The sequence below is a fragment of the Salvelinus namaycush genome, chromosome 8 (assembly GCF_016432855.1).
Source record: "Salvelinus namaycush isolate Seneca chromosome 8, SaNama_1.0, whole genome shotgun sequence".
In the NCBI taxonomy this organism is placed as follows: Eukaryota; Metazoa; Chordata; class Actinopteri; order Salmoniformes; family Salmonidae; genus Salvelinus; species Salvelinus namaycush.
This window is the reverse complement of record NC_052314.1, coordinates 46,923,704-46,942,491: the sequence shown is the minus strand read 5'-3', so window position 1 is coordinate 46,942,491 and position 18,788 is coordinate 46,923,704. Positions and strand designations below refer to the sequence as shown.

At 39.0% G+C, this 18,788-nt stretch overlaps 1 pseudogene; it reads right to left on the bottom strand.

Moving 5' to 3' along the window:
- Positions 1 to 4,565: 4,565 nt before the first annotated feature.
- LOC120051947 lies at positions 4,566 to 12,637 on the bottom strand (annotated as a pseudogene).
- Between the last annotated feature and the right edge of the window lie 6,151 nt (positions 12,638 to 18,788).

Here is an 18,788-nt window from a genome sequence, read left to right as displayed (position 1 = left end):
TTATTTCTGTATTCCAATATTGTAACTTGCTGAAAACTGTCCACAGTGTTCCTATCATCCAGTTCTAACAGTACTGGGGAAAAAATCACTTACAGAGTTCATCAAACATGATTTAGAGCTTGTTTATGAAAAAGTGTTTATTTCTGTATTTCAACATGATTTGGAGCTTGTTTTTTAAAAAGTGTTTATTTCTGTATTTCAACATGATTTAGAGCTTGTTTTTGGAAAAGTGTTTATTTCTGTATTCCAATATTGCAACTTGCTAAAAACTGTCCACAGTGTTCCTATCATCCAGTTCTAACAGTACTTGAAAAAAAATCACTTATAGAGTGCAACAAACATGATTTAGAGCTTGTTTATGAAAAAGTGTTTATTTCTGTATTTCAACATGATTTGGAGCTTGTTTTTGGAAAAGTGTTAATTTCTGTTTTTCAACATGATTTAGAGCTTGTTTTTGGAAAACTGTTTATTTCTGTATTCCAATATTGCAACTTGCTGAAAACTGTCCACAGTGTTCCTATCATCCAGTTCTAAGAGTACTGGAAAAAAAATCACTTATAGAGTGCAACAAACATGATTTAGAGCTTGTTTATGAAAAAGTGTTTATTTCTGTATTTCAACATGATTTGGAGCTTGTTTTTGGAAAAGTGTTAATTTCTGTCTTTCAACATGATTTAGAGCTTGTTTTTGGAAAAGTGTTTATTTCTGTATTCCAATATTGCAACTTGCTGAAAACTGTCCACAGTGTTCCTATCATCCAGTTCTAAGAGTACTGGGAAAAAAATCACTTATAGAGTTCATCAAACATGATTTAGAGCTTGTTTATGAAAAAGTGTTTATTTCTGTATTTCAACATGATTTGGAGCTTGTTTTTGGAAAATTGTTAATTTCTGTTTTTCAACATGATTTAGAGCTTGTTTTTGGAAAAGTGTTTATTTCTGTATTCCAATATTGCAACTTGCTGAAAACTGTCCACAGTGTTCCTATCATCCAGTTCTAAGAGTACTGAAAAAAAATCACTTATAGAGTGCAACAAACATGATTTAGAGCTTGTTTATGAAAAAGTGTTTATTTCTGTATTTCAACATAATTTTGAACTTGTTTTTGGAAAAGGTTTAATTTCTGTTTTTCAACATGATTTAGAGCTTGTTTTTGAAAAAGTGTTTATTTCCGTATTTCAACATGTTTTGGAGCTTGTTTTTGGAAAAGTGAAATTTCTGTATTTCAACATAATTTAGAGCTTGTTTTTGGAAAAGTGTTTATTTCTGTATTCCAATATTGCAACTTGCTGAAAACTGTCCACAGTGTTCCTATCATCCAGTTCTAACAGTACTGGGAAAAAAATCACTTACAGAGTTCATCAAACATGATTTAGAGCTTGTTTATGAAAAAGTGTTTATTTCTGTATTTCAACATGATTTGGAGCTTGTTTTTGGAAAAGTGAAATTTCTGTATTTCAACATGATTTAGAGCTTGTTTTTGGAAAAGTGTTTATTTCTGTATTCCAATATTGCAACTTGCTGAAAACTGTCCACAGTGTTCCTATCATCCAGTTCTAACAGTACTGGGAAATAAATCACTTACAGAGTTCATCAAACATGATTTAGAGCTTGTTTATGAAAAAGTGTTTATTTCTGTATTTCAACATGATTTGGAGCTTGTTTTTGGAAAATTGTTAATTTCTGTTTTTCAACATGATTTAGAGCTTGTTTTTGGAAAAGTGTTTATTTCTGTATTCCAATATTGCAACTTGCTGAAAACTGTCCACAGTGTTCCTATCATCCAGTTCTAAGAGTACTGAAAAAAAAATCACTTATAGGTCACCCTCTGTTTGACCTCTGTAACTAACTTTCCTCTCTACCCCATGCCTTCTCCTACCAGATCCCTTCGTTAAAGTGGTGCTGCAGCACCAAGGCAAGCGGCTGAAGAAGAAGAAGACAACAGTCAAACAGAACACTCTGAACCCCTACTTCAACGAAAGCTTCAGCTTCGAGATTCCCTTTGGCCAAATACAGGTATGTACAACAAACTTCCCATAAGGAAGACATCTTGGGGTCGTGATAACAGGTTTTCCTGTGGGTTGGGCGACCTGTGTTTGAGGACTCTCCCGGTGTTTCTCTAGAACATTGCACTCTCCTGCCATTTCCTGCTGTATGTTGAACAACACTGTACGTGTGGTGGTATTTTGATTTAATCTGACTTTTTTAACTTGACGCTTTTTCCGCTCTTCCCTTTCCTCTTGCAGAAAGTCCAAGTGTTGATCACAGTGTACGATTACGACAAGCTGGGCAGCAACGACGCCATCGGGAAGGTTTGGATCGGCTTCGGTGCTTCAGGGGTGGGCCTTCGCCATTGGTCAGACATGCTGGCCAATCCAAGACGTCCCGTGGCCCAGTGGCACTCCCTGTGTCCTGAGGAGGAGGTGGATGAGGCCCTGAAGAAACCCATCCGCTAAACGTACACTGACACGTCACTGAACATTCTTGTACATGTTAAAACAAACAACATAAGACCTGAAAACTACACAACAGTGGATAAGCTTCACCCAAAGACCACAATAGTGCTGATCATGACATTACGCACTACTGACAGTAGAAACTCCAAGAAAAGCAAATTTAACTACCACCCAAACACTACAACCCACCTGATATTTCTGATAATTTTTTGGGGGTACTCTCTCCTTCTTTATTATTCTCCATAGAAAATCAAAAGAATGAACTTTTTTTTGCGTATTAACTAATTCTACTGTATGTTTTCACTTTTGTGTCCATTTTGACCATTTTGATGTTAAGTTATGAGTATGGCTGACTGTTTTGTGCTTTTTGTGAGCGAGAGAAGGCAGTATTGTGTTTATGAATGTGTGTGCGTGTGTCTGTGCGTGTGTGTTCGTGTCAAACCATAGTACATGAATGCTTTCTCTGATTTATCTCCTGAATGTAATGTGAGTGGTTGTAAATAACAAAATAAATAATTTCCCAAATTACCAGATGGATGGTCAGATAGATTTGCAAGCTTAAGTATTTATTTATTTAACCCTTATTACAGATGAGCCCTGAATTACATTCGATCACACCGACAGCGTCATTGCATTTTGGTACACCAGAATTACATTTATTTCCAATTAAACGCTGCGTTTGCCTTGCAGCATTGCTTTGCAGAGGCAGTTGCAGTGTCGGTGTGGTGCATACGTTGGATTTATCGAACGTATGTGTCAAACTGTATATGTAGACAGCTTGACAGAAATGGTATCAGATGTTGAATGTTGAACTTTTGTTGCATACATATCCAGATGACGCTGCGTACTATTTTTCGCAAGGAAGCTGTCGGTGTGTTCGAAGCGTAAAGCTCACTGAAATAGAAATGGCATTCAAACTTAAATTTGATCCAATCCCATATCATCATACTATTACTATTTATTTTCTATTTATACAAGTAATCCCACTTAGATCAAAAGAGGGATACCTCACCCAAAATGACAGCATACACATTGGTGGTCATTAAAACAATTTAGAAAGTGTGTTCAGTACTGTATCTTGTAGTATTTTCTATCTTATTAAAAAAGGGGGGTTGAATTTTCCAAAGTTGTCAAGTTATATTTACAATTTGAGCAGCTGAGCGAAATCTGTGGGATGGCTGGATCATTTCTACGTCCTCTACCCCCCCCCCCCCCCCCCCCCCCCCCATGAATGAATTAAGTTAGAGGGCAAACTTTCCAAGCTCTAACAAGTCATTCAACAAAATCACTGCTACTAGCATTCAGCAGTGGCAGTTTGGTGACAAGAGTTAAGGCTCTATTCAATCAGTATTGTGGAAATTCAGTGTTACAGCGTGATTGAAATTTAAAGACAATGTTCTTGCGTTAGCGGAAACCGCATTCACGGTAAATGCTGCATATGTCGGCTCAATCAGAAATTACCTTTACATTTCTATCGCAGAATCTGTTATGCTTCAGTGATACAGATTGAATGGAGCGTGAGTTTATGTGTTCCTCCACACATGTGAGACAGTGTCATTACTGAGCTCACTGCAAGTAGATCAGGCCTATAATTCCCTTCTGCCTGTCTAGTATGTAGTGATGATTACTAGTGTCTGCTGTAATAATGGTTTCTAGTGTCAGGTAATATGTGTGTTGTGTGTTTAAACCAATGAGTGTGTCTAATTAGTGGTTACACATCTCTCCAGCAGATGGCAGCGTTTCCTAGTTGAGTAATGTGGGAGCAGGATGACGTTGGCCAGTTAGACACTGATACAAGGTCGATTTTGAGTCATTATACTTTCTCCCATGCTCCCAATAAAGTAATAAAAGTGTGTGTGTGTGACAATTTCCAGAGGAACATCAAGCTAGCAATCTCACAATTTTATTATCAATACATTATTATAACTTGTATAATATTACATTACATTATTATAACTTGTATTTTTCAAAAACACATTAGGACATGCAAAAGAAGAGGGTGGCCATAATAAGAGAGGAAAGAGGGAAGAGGGGATGGTGGGATCTCCCTCCTTTCTTGTTCCCTCCAAAGTTGTCTTCTCCCTTTGGCCCTATGAGAGCGGGAGCTTCTTTACTTCCACCGACCGCCAACCTTCCCCTTACCATGGACCTTTTTACTACAGGGGAGCGAGATAGGGAGAAAGAGAGCTAAATTCAGAAACAATTACTTGTAGATAAATGCACATACCATACAAACACATGTTACTGAAAAAAGTGCCTACAAAGTTCATATAACGAAACCAAGAATAAGGTTACTGTACTTACATTTGCTGGGCACTCGTGATTCTATTCAAGAGAACGATAATCTGCACACCAAAAAATTATACAAGAGATCACATTGCATCAGTGACTTCACGAATACTACACAACAGACGTACACAGTCGCTCACACACAAGCCTAAACATCTATGGATTCTGCCTTTGGTACATGTGTCCAGGTCTTACCACCTGATATTTCTGTTTCTTCATGTGATCAATGAAGTCAAACTTATCCGACTCCAGCGAGTAGATCCAGTTCCACATCTCCTGAGCTCGTTGCCTGGGAGACCAAGAGAAGTTGGTAAGGGGATTACAGCTGGTAACCATAGCAACACAGTTGGAAGCCAGGTGTGTGGGCTTTGGACATGAATTGTAGAAAACTCTGATGTGGTGGTGTGAGGAAGATTTAGGCCCATGTGTATTTGTCTTGGGGAGGCGTGTGTGATCGGCCGGGACTCACTTCAGGGCGTCCTCTCTCAGGTTGTCGATCTCCAGTGTGGGTCGTCTCTCAGCCAAGGTCTTCTTCTTGATCTCTCTCCCCGTTAGACGCTTCCCCCTCCCACGATGCTCCGCCTGAAACATATGTCAAACACAGCTAGAACTTCACAAACTTAAAACCATATAGAATGTTGTGATTCTATTTCTATGTTTAAAAGTCTGACAGAACATTTGGCCCGCAACTGTAAGTTGACCAACAAAATAGATATTTATCTTCATGAAACACATTTACTGTATGAATCCAAAAATCTGTTCCTAAAACTAACAAGCAAATGACAGTGGACATAAGTACCTTTTGCAGGAAGCCCCCAAAGTTGGCCCCCATGTTGGAAAGAACCTTCTTCTTCTTGGCCTCGTCATCGTTCTTCTTTTTAGCCTCCTCATCTTCCTTTCTCTGCCGTTCTTCCTGAGCATGAGAGAATGATGAAGTTAGAAAGGAAAAATACATTCTTAACCTCTTTGGGCTCAAGGGGCAGTATTGAGTAGCCAGATAAAAGGTGCCCATTTCAAAAAGGCCTCGTACTCAATTCTTGCTCGTACAATATGCATATTATTATTACTATTGGATAGAAAACACTCTCTAGTTTCTAAAACCGTTTGAATTATATCTGTGGGTGAAACAGAACTGGACTTAGAGCAATTTTCCTATGTGTATGTCAGAATGCAGAATATTGCTGGCTGTTCTGAGACCTGTGTATTAATTTGCCTGTCCTCTATTGGTTGAGATGCACTGCATACGCCTTCCCCTGGGTGTCAGCGAATAGGGAGACTTGAAATGGAGTTTCTACGTAGTTCCCAAAGGTTATAAATTGCTTGGAATCGAGGTGTCCCATCTTTCCACTCTTCGCTCTGACGCAGGGAGGGTCTTGGCATGTCATGTTAGAAGCTCTTGTTTTAGCTCCTAGATATATCCGGCTCTGTTTTTATTCGATATAGGTGTTAAAGACATCGTAATGTTGTTATTTTAAACCGAATTATATCAGTTTATGTCAGTATATTGCGATTTTCGGGTATTTATTTTCGTGACGTTGTAGGAAGTTGGGTATCTCTGGCCCACATGGCTATTGTTTACTGCTAATTGCAACGTTGAAGACGACGTTCTCCAACCTAGCAACGATTCTTTTGGACAAAGGACACCTTTCCCAAGATTCTGATGGCAGTTCATCAAAAAGTAAGAACTATTTATCCTGTTTGGGCTGCAGCCCGACACCGGTACACTTATGACAACATCCAGCTCAAGTGCAGGGCGCGAAATTCAAAAGATATTTTTTTAAAATATTTAACTTTCACACATTAACAAGTCCAATACAGCATATGAAAGGTACACATCTTGTGAATCCAGCCAACATGTCCAATTTTTTAAATGTTTTACAGGGAAGACACAATATGTAAATCTATTAGCTAACCACGTTCGCAAAAGACACCACTTTTCTAACTCCATCAGTTTCTTACTCCATCACTAGCTATCACAAATTCGACCAAATAAAGAAATAAATAGCCACTAACCAAGAAAAAACTTCATCAGATGACAGTCTGATAACATATTTATGTATAGCATATGTTTTGTTCGAAAAATGTGCATATTTCAGGTATAAACCATAGTTTACATTTCAGCTACAATCAGAAATTGCACCGAAAGCAGCCATAATATTTACAGACACCAACGTCAAATACCTAATTACTCATCATAAAACATTTCAGAAAAATACATAGTGTGCAGCAATTGAAAGACAGGCATCTTGTGATTCCAGACAATATTTCCGATTTATTAAATGTTTTACAGCGAAAACAAAATGTAGCGCTATATTAGCGTAGCCACAATAGCCAGAAACACTTGGGCGCCCACGACCAGTTCACATGCACGACAGATATATGAAATAACATCATAAATTAGGTCTTACTTTTGCTGATCTTTCATCAGAATGTTGAACAAGGTGTCCTTTGTCCAGATGAGTCGTTGTTTGGATTCAGAATGGCAACTTTCCCTCTTCATTTAGCATGGGCACTAGCCGAGTGGCACGGATCTCTCCAACGTAAATAAAGTCACAGAACGGAACACGGCAAAACTCCCGAAAAAATTTCAATAATCTGATTAAACTATATTGAAAAAACATACATTACGATGATATGGTCACATGTATCAAATAAAATCCGAGCCGGAGATAGTTGTCCTCCATAACGGCAGCAAAACAGAAGGCAATCCGACTTCCAAGTCGCGCGCTTCAGAGTACCGGAAGTGGACGGTCACGTCAAAGAAATAGCTTTTATTCCACCTCAGACCAAGATAAACACAAAATGTATTCTCTCACATCCTCTTGACACCCAGAGGAAGGCGTATGAAGTGTACGTAGGCTCCTACGTGTCATGACCATGTATAGGCAGGAAGTTGAACAGAGCATAGATTTCTGACATTCCACTTCCTGGTCAGGAAAAGTGCTGCCAAATGAGTTCTGTTTCACTCAGAGAAATAATTCCAACGGTTTTAGAAACTAGAGAGTGTTTTCTATCCAATAGTAATAATAATATGCATATTGTACGAGCAAGAATTGAGTACGAGGCCGTTTGAAATGGGCATCTTTTATCTGGCTACTCAATACTTTCCCTTGCAGCCATAACAGGTTATGCTGATAATTCATTGTTCTGTTGGAAAAAGTAAAATGCATAAGACGCCATTACTTGCAGTGTAGCCTTGCTTTATCGCACCCTGCATTGCGCAGTAACGTTAATTTAAAAAATGTAATTCAGCGATTGCATTAAGAACTAATTTGTCTTTCAATTGCTGTCCAACCTGTATTTTTTTAGTCAAGTTTATGAATAGTTTTCGATAAGAATAGGGGCCTTTCCAAGATGGCGCCGGACAGATTGCTTGAGTATTTGGACACTATTTTCATTGTATAAGCACGATTTGTGCCGCTAAATATGCACATTTTCGAACAAACTCTATATGCATTGTGTAATATGATGTTACAGGACTGTCATCTGAAGAATTCTGAGAAGGTTAGTGAAAAAATTAATATATTTTGGTGGTTTCTACGTTATCGCTATTTTTGCCTTGAATCAATGCTGTTGTTATGTTTGCTATTGTGCTAAGCTAATATAACGCTATATTGTGTTTTCGCTGTAAAACACTTGATAAATCGGAAATATTGTCTAGAATCACAAGATGCCTGTCTTTCAATTGCTGTACACTATGTATTTTTCAGAAATGTTTTATGATGAGTATTTAGTTATTTGGCGTTGGTGTCTGTAATTTTTCTGTCTGCTTTCGGTGCAATTTCTGACTGTAGCTGCAATGTAATGTTCGAACAAAACATATGCTATACAATAAATATGTTATCAGACTGTCATCTGATGAAGTTGTTTCTTGGTTAGTGGCTATTTATATCTTTATTTGGTCGAATTTGTGATAGCTACTGATGGAGTAAAAAACTGTTGGAGTAAAAAAAGTGGTGTCTTTTGCTAACGTGGTTAGCTAATAGATTTACATATTTTGTCTTCCCTGTAAAACATTTTAAAAATCTGACATGTTGGCTTGATTCACAAGATATGTACCTTTCATATGCTGTATTGGACTTGTTAATGTGTGAAAGTTAAATATTTAAAAAAAATATCTTTTGAATTTCGCGCCCTGCACTTTGAGCTGGCTGTTGTCATAAGTGTACCGGTGTCGGGCTTGCACGCCAAACAGGTTAACACGACACAAGTCTATCTGTTGCTTAAAACCAGGGGTACCACAGGTGTTTTCCCGGCCCTACCATAATCTGGAGGTATAAGAGGGGTGTATATTCAAGCCTACCGCAATCCTGGGGTACCACAGCGGTGTCTATTTGTCTCTACCACCACAGGGTTGTGACGTTGACCCTATCACAATCCTGATGTAACACAACGGTGTGTTTTGGGCTACCGCAATCCTGTTCTGCCGGTCCCGCTCCTTCTCCGCTCGAACTCGCTGCACCTCTGCCCTCTCAAACCGACGCTTCTCCTGTGGGGATGAGAGAGTGAAAGGATAAGAGGAAAGGACTTTGGACTTTTTCATATCAACGTTTTTGATCATGAGCTTGTGCGCTCCTTGACCAGGGTCGTGTTCTGTTGGGACGAAGCGTAATAACAAAACATGAGCATTGTTATTGGACAATTTCAGGTAGTTAAGGTTGTACTTCCTCTGTTCTATTTTAACACTTCAACATGAAGTAAACAGGGAGTTAACAATTCGGTCCTTCAGCCCAATGAGCTCCTCCTCCTCCTTCTTCCTCTGGTCAAAGTGGACATCAATCAGACTCTGCAACTCCAGGAGGTCCTTCTCCATCCTTTTCCTGTGGATGTCCTGAGAGAGGGAGAGAGGGAAAGAGAGAGGATTGAGATTAAATAGATTATTATTCAGAGATGTGGTGTAAAGCGGAGCTGCAAGCTGCATCTTACAAACATCTATATTAATGTTCAGTAGTGAATTTGAAATGGAAGGGGAACATCCAATCAGATAGTGGGCCAATTCCTTGATATGATATGGCATCACTCACATCAAAGTCCACCCTATCCCCCTCTGGAATCTTGGGAGGGGCTAGCTAGGGCACCATGGGCCTTAGAGAAAGAGAGAGAGAGAGAGAGAGAGAGAGAGAGAGAGGAGAAAGGATGAGAGAAAATAAGTGAAACAGAGAATGAACAGAGAAATAAATGTTTTGACCTATTTGTCACACATGCACACAAAGCAAAATTGCCACACACAAAAGTGAACATACTTGGGTATGGGGAGTTTCTCCTCTGTATAGAGAGAGAGAGAGAGAGAGAGAGAGAGAGAGAGAGAGAGAGAGAGCGAGAGAGAGAGAGAGAGAGAGAGAGAGAAAGAGAGAGAGAGGTATTAACACATGAAAGCACAGAAACATATATTCTTGTTCTCATTCTAAAGACCGTCCTGAAGAAAATAGAGGACACAATTCTCAAACACAGGACAAAAAGACAAGACAATATGTTTTGCATGAATCATAAATTGTACCAAAAAATATTAGAGTTATTCCTACAGATCTGAAGTTAGTATTTGACCTCCAGAGTACAACAGGAGCAACAACATGCACTATCATCGTCATCACCATCATCATCAATGAAGTGTCAGTGTGTGCAGCTACAGCAACAGTACAGCTTTGTTGATGAGGCCATTATTTTTAAATCAATAAAACATCTATGTTTGCCTCAGATGTGTTAGAATCACTCCCACAATCACTCTCACCTTCGTCCTCCTGAGCTTCCTGCTCTGATGTGCCGAAGGCAGAGAGAGCGAGAGAGACAGCGAGAGAGAGAGATAAAAAGAGAGAGAGATATACAGTAGATATTGAGAGAGAGAGAGAGAGAGAGAGAGAGAGAGAGAGAGAGAGAGAGAGAGAGAGAGAGAGAGAGAGAGAGAGAGAGAGGGGAATGGTGAGAGAAAGATAGAGATGGGATAAAAGATTGAAGAAGAAAATTGATAAAAGAAGAAAGGAGGTAAAGACAAGTGGAAATAGGAAAAACAGAGGGAAGGAGGGAGGTGCAAGAAGGGATATATGGAACAATTGAAGAGAGAGTAAGTTTAATGCAGTGGTGCCGACAAGCTTAGGAAAACTCACATTTCCCATCACGCATAGAGGGCCACATCATTGACTACAACTGTGTGACCCCAACAGCTACTAGAGGGAAATGCAGTTTTCGGAGAATTGTACTGTACAATCTTTCATAATTATCTATACACATGTTCACACATGTACATGCAAGAAGTAATTGCAAATGTTCTACATATGAGGATATACACTGAGTGTACAAAACATTAGGAGCCCCTGCTCTTTCCGTGACAGACTGACCAGGTGAATACAGGTGAAAGCTATGATCTCATATTGTCACTTGAAGTTGAAGTTGAAGTTAAATCCACTTCAAGCAGTGTAGATAAAGGGGAGGATACAGGTTAAATAAGGATTTTTAAGCCTTGAGACAATTGAGACGTGGATTGTGTATGTGTGCCATTCAGAGGGTGAATGGGTAAGACATAATATTGAAGTGCCTTTGAATGGGGTATGGTAGTAGGTGCTAGGCGCACAGGTTTGAGTGTTGCAAGAACTGCAAAGCTGCTGGGTTTTTTACTCCTCTTTAGTGTCCAAAGTTTTCATAACTGTGACCTTAATTGCCTACCATCTGTAAGCTGTTATTGTCTTAACGACCATTCCACAGGTGCATGTTCATTAATTGTTTATGGTTCATTGAACAAGCATGGGAAACAGTGTTTAAACCCTTTACAATGAAGATCTGTGAAGTTATTTGGATTTTAAGAATTATCTTTGAAAGACAGGGTCCTGAAAAAGGGATGTTTCTTTTTATGCTGAGTTCATATGAAAACAACAAGAAAATAAAAAATGTTGGAATGAATCCAATTAAGAACCCAAATAGCATTATTGTACTACCTTTAGCCAAAGTCACATGGAGAAAGGCACATGGTTCTAGTCTAAAGGGGTGTAGTGTTATACAGGATATAGGGTGTAATTTGAGACAGCCATTGTTAAGTTAAAGTAGTAGAGTGTTGTAGGGGATATAGGGTGTAATTTGGGACAAGGACAGTTGAAGGTAGTGTTGTGTTGTAGGGGATATAGATTGTCATTTGAGCCACAGCCAAAAGTAGTGCAGTGTTATTGTACGTACAGGATGTCATTTGAGCGACAACTAGTCTTACCTCCTCCATCCTCCTCCTGCAGTTCTTCTTCTGGCTCCTCCTCTGGCTCAGCCTCCTGCTCCTCCTCTGCCTCCTCTCGAGAGAGCGAGAAAGAGAGAGAGAGAAGGGGGGGGGAAATGGAGAGAGAAAAAGTCAGAGAGCAGTTCAGAGGACAAGATAAGGGACATGGGGCACTGACGAAATCAGGGCAATGTGGTAGACAGGGAAAAAATTAAGAAAGACAAGTGTGGAGAAGAAAAATACACAAATGAGAAGGGGATGGAGAGACATTAGAATGATGATTAAAGAGATAGAATATTAAAGGAATGGAGGGAGATGGAGAGTGAAAAGTGAGATGGAGAGTGTGTGGCTAATAGAGGGCAGAGGATTGGGGCTTTAAAAAAAAAATTGTCAGCAGTGTGCTGAAAGCAATAGGAGCTGAGAGAATAGGCTAATAATAACAGGGTCATAGACTTCCACATGCAAGGCCAAGTATGGTCCAACAATGACAACACTAACACCTCAGCACAGCAACCCACTCACCTTCCGTCTGCTCCCCCCTAGCAGAGAGAGTGGGGGAAGCAAAAGTGTGTGTGTGAAAGAGAGAGAGAAATTCAGTTACCAATTCAGTTGGCAATAAATGCCAAATTTAAAGTGGCCATCCCAGCATTATATGTATATTATTTCCATACTCACTCGTATTCCTCCTCTACATCAGACATGGCTGCACTAAAAGAAGACCAAAAGGAGAGACAATATAAATGTCATATATAAATCACCAACCTCTTTACAATACAATACTCTGATTGATTATCTAGCAACTATCACACACTACCACGATACAAAATCAAATAGGTGATTTTCTTTTTTTGAAAGTCAATTTGATGGCTTAATCATTTTTCCCCTGTGCTCGGTTAGGTTTAATTCAGTTCACAGAACTCACTACATCAAAGCAAAATATTTTCCCAATAAACAGATGATGCGTGAAGGATGCTCAATTTCTCCTGCTGATCACACATACAGTTGAAGTCATAAGTTTACATATACTTAAGTTGGAGTCGAGGACAGAGGGCGCTGTTTTCACTTTGGGGGAAAATCGTGCCCAATTTAAACGGCCTCGTACTCAATTCTTGCTCGTACAATATGCATATTATTATTACTATTGGATAGAAAACACTCTCTAGTTTCTAAAACCGTTTGAATTATACCTGTGAGTAAAACAGAACTAATTTTGCAGCAAACTTCCTGACAGGAAGTGGAAAATCTGAAATCGATGCTCTGTTCTAGGGCCTGCCTATAAATGTCCTTGATATTTATTAGTATACATGCACTTCATACGTCTTCCACTAGATGTCGACAGGCAGTGAGAGAAGAAATGGAGTGTATAACTTGATCTGAGGTCGAATAAAAGCTCTTTGTATGACGTGTCACCAGTTTCCTGTTTTCTGGAGCGTGCGCGAAGGGACCTGGTATTGCCCTCTGAAAGGCTGTCGTTATAGACGACTAATATCTCCGGCTTTGATTTTATTTGATAAATGTGACAATATCATCGTAAAGTATGTTTTTTCAATATAGTTTTATTAGATTATTGAAATTTATTCGGGACGTTAGGCGTGTTGCGTTGTGTGCCTTTGTTCAGGAAGGAGAGCTTCGCGCTACTTTGCTAGCTTTCCGTGCTAATTGACTGGAGAAGAGGACATTCTAAAACCAAACAACGATTGTTCTGGACAAAGGACCCCTTGTACAACATTCTGATGGAAGATCATCAAAAGTAGGACCCATTTTATGATGCTATTTCATATATCTGTCGAACATGTTGTACTAGTAGTTTGCGCCCAGATTTTGGGCACGCTCTCGCTATAACTAAGCTGGATGTCGTATTGAAGTTATTTTTAGAATTCTAACACGCCGATTGCATTAAGAACTAGTGTATCTATCATTTCCTATACAACATGTATTTTCTAGTAACGTTTATGAATAGTTATTTGGTCAGAATAGTTGAGTGTCATAAAAATATCCGCACATTCTGGGAAAAATATGCTACGTTAGCACAATGTATAACCACTGATTTCAGCTCTAAATATGCACAATTTCGAACAAAACATAAGTGTATGTATAACCTGATGTTATAGGACTGTCATCTGATGAAGGTGTATGAAGGTTAGTGAAAATTAATATATTTTGCTGGTTTATTCCCTATCGCTAACGTGCCTATTGCTATCGCTAACGTGCCTTGATGAATGAATGCGGTAGTGTGGTAGGCTATTGTAGTAAGCTAATATAATGCTATATTGTGTTTTCGGAAATATTGACTGGAATCACAAGATGTTTGTCTTTAATTTGCTGTACACCATCGATTTTTCAGAAATGTTTTATGATGAGTATTTAGGTATTTGACGTTGGTGTCTGTAATTACTCTGGCTGCTTCAGTGCTATTTCTGACGGTAGCTGTGATGGTAGCTGCAATGTAAAACTGATGTATACCTCAAATATGCACATTTCTCGAACAAAACATAGATTTATTGTATAACATGTTATAAGACTGTCATCTGATGAAGTTGTTTCTTGGTTAGTTTGGTTGGTTCTTGGTTAGTTAGGTTGGCTTTGTGCATGCTACCTGTGCTGTGAAAAATGTCTGTCCTTTTTTGTATTTAGTGGTGAGCTAACATAAATATATGTGGTGTTTTCACTGTAAAACATTTTAAAAATCGGACATGTTGACTGGATTCACAAGATGTGTATCTTTCATTTGCTGTATTGGACTTGTTAATGTGTGAAAGTTAAATATTTCTCAAAAATATTTTTTGAATTTCGCGCTCTGCCTTTTCAGTGGAATGTGGGAGGAGTTCCGCTAGCGGAACCCCGGTGCCAGACAGGTTAAAACTCATTTTTCAACCACTCCACAAATTTCTTGTTAACAAACTATAGTTTTGGCAAGTCGGTTAGGACATCTACTTTGTGCATGACACAAGTCATTTTTCCAACGATTGTTTACTGACAGATTATTTCAAATATAATTCACTGTGTCACAAATCCACTGGGTACATAACTACATAAAAGTTGATTGTGCCTTTAAACAGCTTGGAAAATTCCAGAAAATTATGTCATGGCTTTATAAGCTTCTGATAGGCTAATTGACATAATTTGAGTCAATTGGAGGTGTACCTGTGGATGTATTTCACGGTCTACCTTCAAACTCAGTGCCTCTTGCTTGACATCATGGGAAAATCAAAAGAAGTCAGCCAAGACCTCAGAAAAAAAATGGTAGACCTCCACAAGCCTGGTTCATCCTTGGGAGCAATTTCCAAACGCTTGAAGGTACCATGTCCATTTGTACAAACAATAGTACGCAAGTACAAACACCATGGGATCACGCAGCCGTCATACCACTCAGGAAGGAGATGCGTTCTGTCTCCTAGAGATGAACGTACTTTGGTGCGACAACTGCAAATCAATCCCAGAAAAACAGCAAATGACCATGTGAAGATGCTGGAGGAAACAGGTACAAAAGTATCTATATCCACAGTAAAACGAGTCATATATCGACATAACCTGATAGGCAGCTCAGCAAGGAAGAAGCCACTGCTCCAAAATCTCCATTAAAAAGCTAGACTACGGGTTGCAACTGCACATGGGGACAAAGATCGTACTTTTTGAAGAAATGTCCTCTGGTTTGATGAGACAAAAATAGAACTGTTCGGCCATAATGACCATCGCTATGTTTGGAGGAAAAAGGGGGAGCCTTGCAAGCCGAAGAATACCATCCCAACCGTGAAGCACGGGGGTGGCAGCATCATGTTGTGGGGGTGCTTTTCTGCAGGAGGGACTAGTGCACTTCACAAAATAGATGGCATCATGAGGATGGAAAATTATGTTGATATATTGAAGCAACATCTCAAGACATCAGTCAGGAAGTTAAAGCTTAGTCGCAAATGGGTCTTCCAAATGGACAATGACCCCAAGCACACTTCCAAAGTTGTGGCAAAATGGCTTAAGGACAACAAAGTCAAGGTATTGGGGTGGCAATCACAAAGACCTGACCTCAATCCTATAGAAAATGTTTGGGCAGAACTGAAAAAGTGTGTGCAAGCAAGGAGGCCTACAAACCTGACTCAGTTACACCAGCTCTGTCAGGAGGAATGGGACAAAATTCACCTAACTTATTGTGGGAAGCTTGTGGAAGGCTACCCGAAACGTTTGACCCAAGTTAAACAATTTAAAGGCAATGCTACCAAGTACTATTTAGCGTATGTAAACTTCTGACCCACTGGGAATGTGATAAAAGCATAAATAAATCAGGAAATGTGAAAAGCTGAGTTCAAATGTATTTGGCTAAGGTGTATGTAAACTTCCGACTTCAACTGTATGTTTGATCACACTCATTTGTTTGGTCATGAGTGTGTCATGAGTATTGTTCATCCTTTTTTGCTACCCTCTCTAATGTTATTGGTCTTGGCCTGTTGCCTTGTCCTTTGATAGCTACATTTGGAGTTCCATCTGTGCTGCAGTCTCACCAAAACTAAAGCAGATGTTTTGTGCATACTGTAGCCCACCGACAGATCTTACTTCACTTGATGTCCTCCAAACCACCCACTGTATCAGCCTGGTTGAAAGACCTAATGTATTTTCTTCATTTAGAAAAAAATTAATACACAGAGCATGTACTGATAACTTTTTCCTTAGATGGCGACCTTTACTTTCCTTTTTTAAACAATTACACTCTGTTGATCAGGAGTAAGAATTTGGGCCGACAGGGGAAGGGAGGGGACAATATATTGCGATGTGTTTTAATATTATTTTCATATTGTATGTTTGTTTTTTTGGGGGCTCCTTTTGTTTGTTTTCACTTTGTTGTTTGTTGGGGGGGAGCGCGGGGTGGGGTCTTGTTCCAATTAGAAAATTATGTGTTTGTAGTTATACCACAAATTGTAAATTGTATGCCTTCATATTTCCAATAAAAATCGATATATAAGAAAATAATGGGTGTTCGTTGTTGGGGATGAATCAGAAATGAGTTGGGTAACATAGATAAGATGTTTTATTTTCATAATATGCTTGTGAGATACTTGTCATTAAAATATTTCCCTTTGTCTATAGGGTTGGCAGTTGCAGTTATCACTTCTGAGCTAGGGCTTAGTCACTTGGGGCCCAGAGAGGGGAGAGGTCAGGCTTGTCTTCATATGTCAATGTATCTGTTAAACCATGTGGTGCTATGTAGAATATCAGAAGGGGAGGAGGACAGAATGGAACATTGTCTTCTTATGGGAATGTGTCTGTAACTATTCCTAAACCATGTGAAGGGATGGCGTTATTAATGGGGAACCAGTTAGTTATCTCATACAATGTCTGTACGCCAGTCACTCCCTACTTTTCTCATTGGGGGAAAGAGTATGGCAGTGTCTGGAACCATTGTATGTCCCCTCTGAGGTTGCCCTTATCTTGACATAGTATATGACCTAAGAGGCTCACTGTCTTCAGTGAGTTTGTCCAGGTTTGGGTGTATTTGAGATGGGAGTATCTAGGATGGACAATTGATATATGCCATTGGATGAGGTAATGTTTTAGTACTATAAAGTACCAAGAATGAGATAACAACCTTGTTTAGGAGACCAAACTGAACGATAATTTATAGCGAATGCTGTCTAGCTATGGGATACTCCTCTCTCAAGTAAACGTCTTTCTTTGTGAAGCAGTTCCTATTATCTGTGGTTTGTCATGTCGACAAGGGGGTGGATCTTTGCTATAAAAGATCTCAGTTGCCATTATGTTGGTCACTCTCAACTATTTCATTTGAGATACTGAAATGTTGAAAGTCAAATGCTATTGCAAAAGCTTAATGATTATTAAAGGTGGAGTTTAAGTATAACTCTGATTAGTGTTTGGTTTGCTCTCTCATCATTTGGTAATACAGGAAATTGCCACGACATTGTTCACATGACATAGAGAAAGACACACACACTCACAAGGGGATTGTTTGTGTTGGACCATGGGGGTTTCTGCTATAAATTGTCCCATGGTGCTGACATCTTCCTTGCTGACAAGCAGAGAGATTGACAATGAAATTGAAAATGTTATGGCCCTAAACACAATGGGAGATACAGTTTCTAGCACTTTCTTCAGTTCCCCTTCTTTATTTCTCTCCTCTATTTCCCATTCATATTTGTCATCTTGAACAATAGACCAATAGATTACTTTGTTGTGAAGTAGAGTAAACTTGATGGTACACAGCAAATTGGCTAGTGTTCATTTTTCAGTGTAACATTTCTAGCATTGATTCAGGAACTAATTTCACTCTATAAGAGTGAAATTAACACTCAGTGGTGCAAAATAATCTCCTGCGTTGGTGTTGATAGCCAAAATTAAAACAGTCCCATCAAAACCACCACCATCATTATCATATTTCCCAGCATGCTCTAATGCAGGTAGCTTTTTTAGGATTGTTTTTAATATCTGTGTTTTTGCATGTACATTGAATAATCAATAATCTTATGCTGGACAAATATAAATAACATGTTTTTCTAAATTAATCCAGTCAGTTAGTAGGATTTATTGCACTTGTTACTGAAATGGTTGTTCTGGTTTAAATGGTTTACGTAGTCTTTTTTTTAAATCAAGCTTCCTAACCCTGACAGTCATTCCGAATGCAGGTTAATAACTGTAGGATATTCTGACTTTGTCTGGATTCCAAATAGGAATTACACATGACTTTGCCAGCCAGCATAATATGATTTAGGCCATCAAGGTAAGGCCTTATAATATATGTAATGTAAAGTCATAAAGTCTCATTTGTAAAATATTCACCTGGGTACTAATTTGGTGAAAGTCACAGGCCTTTAAATAGAAAGGTTTCAACAAGAATTTAACACTAACTCT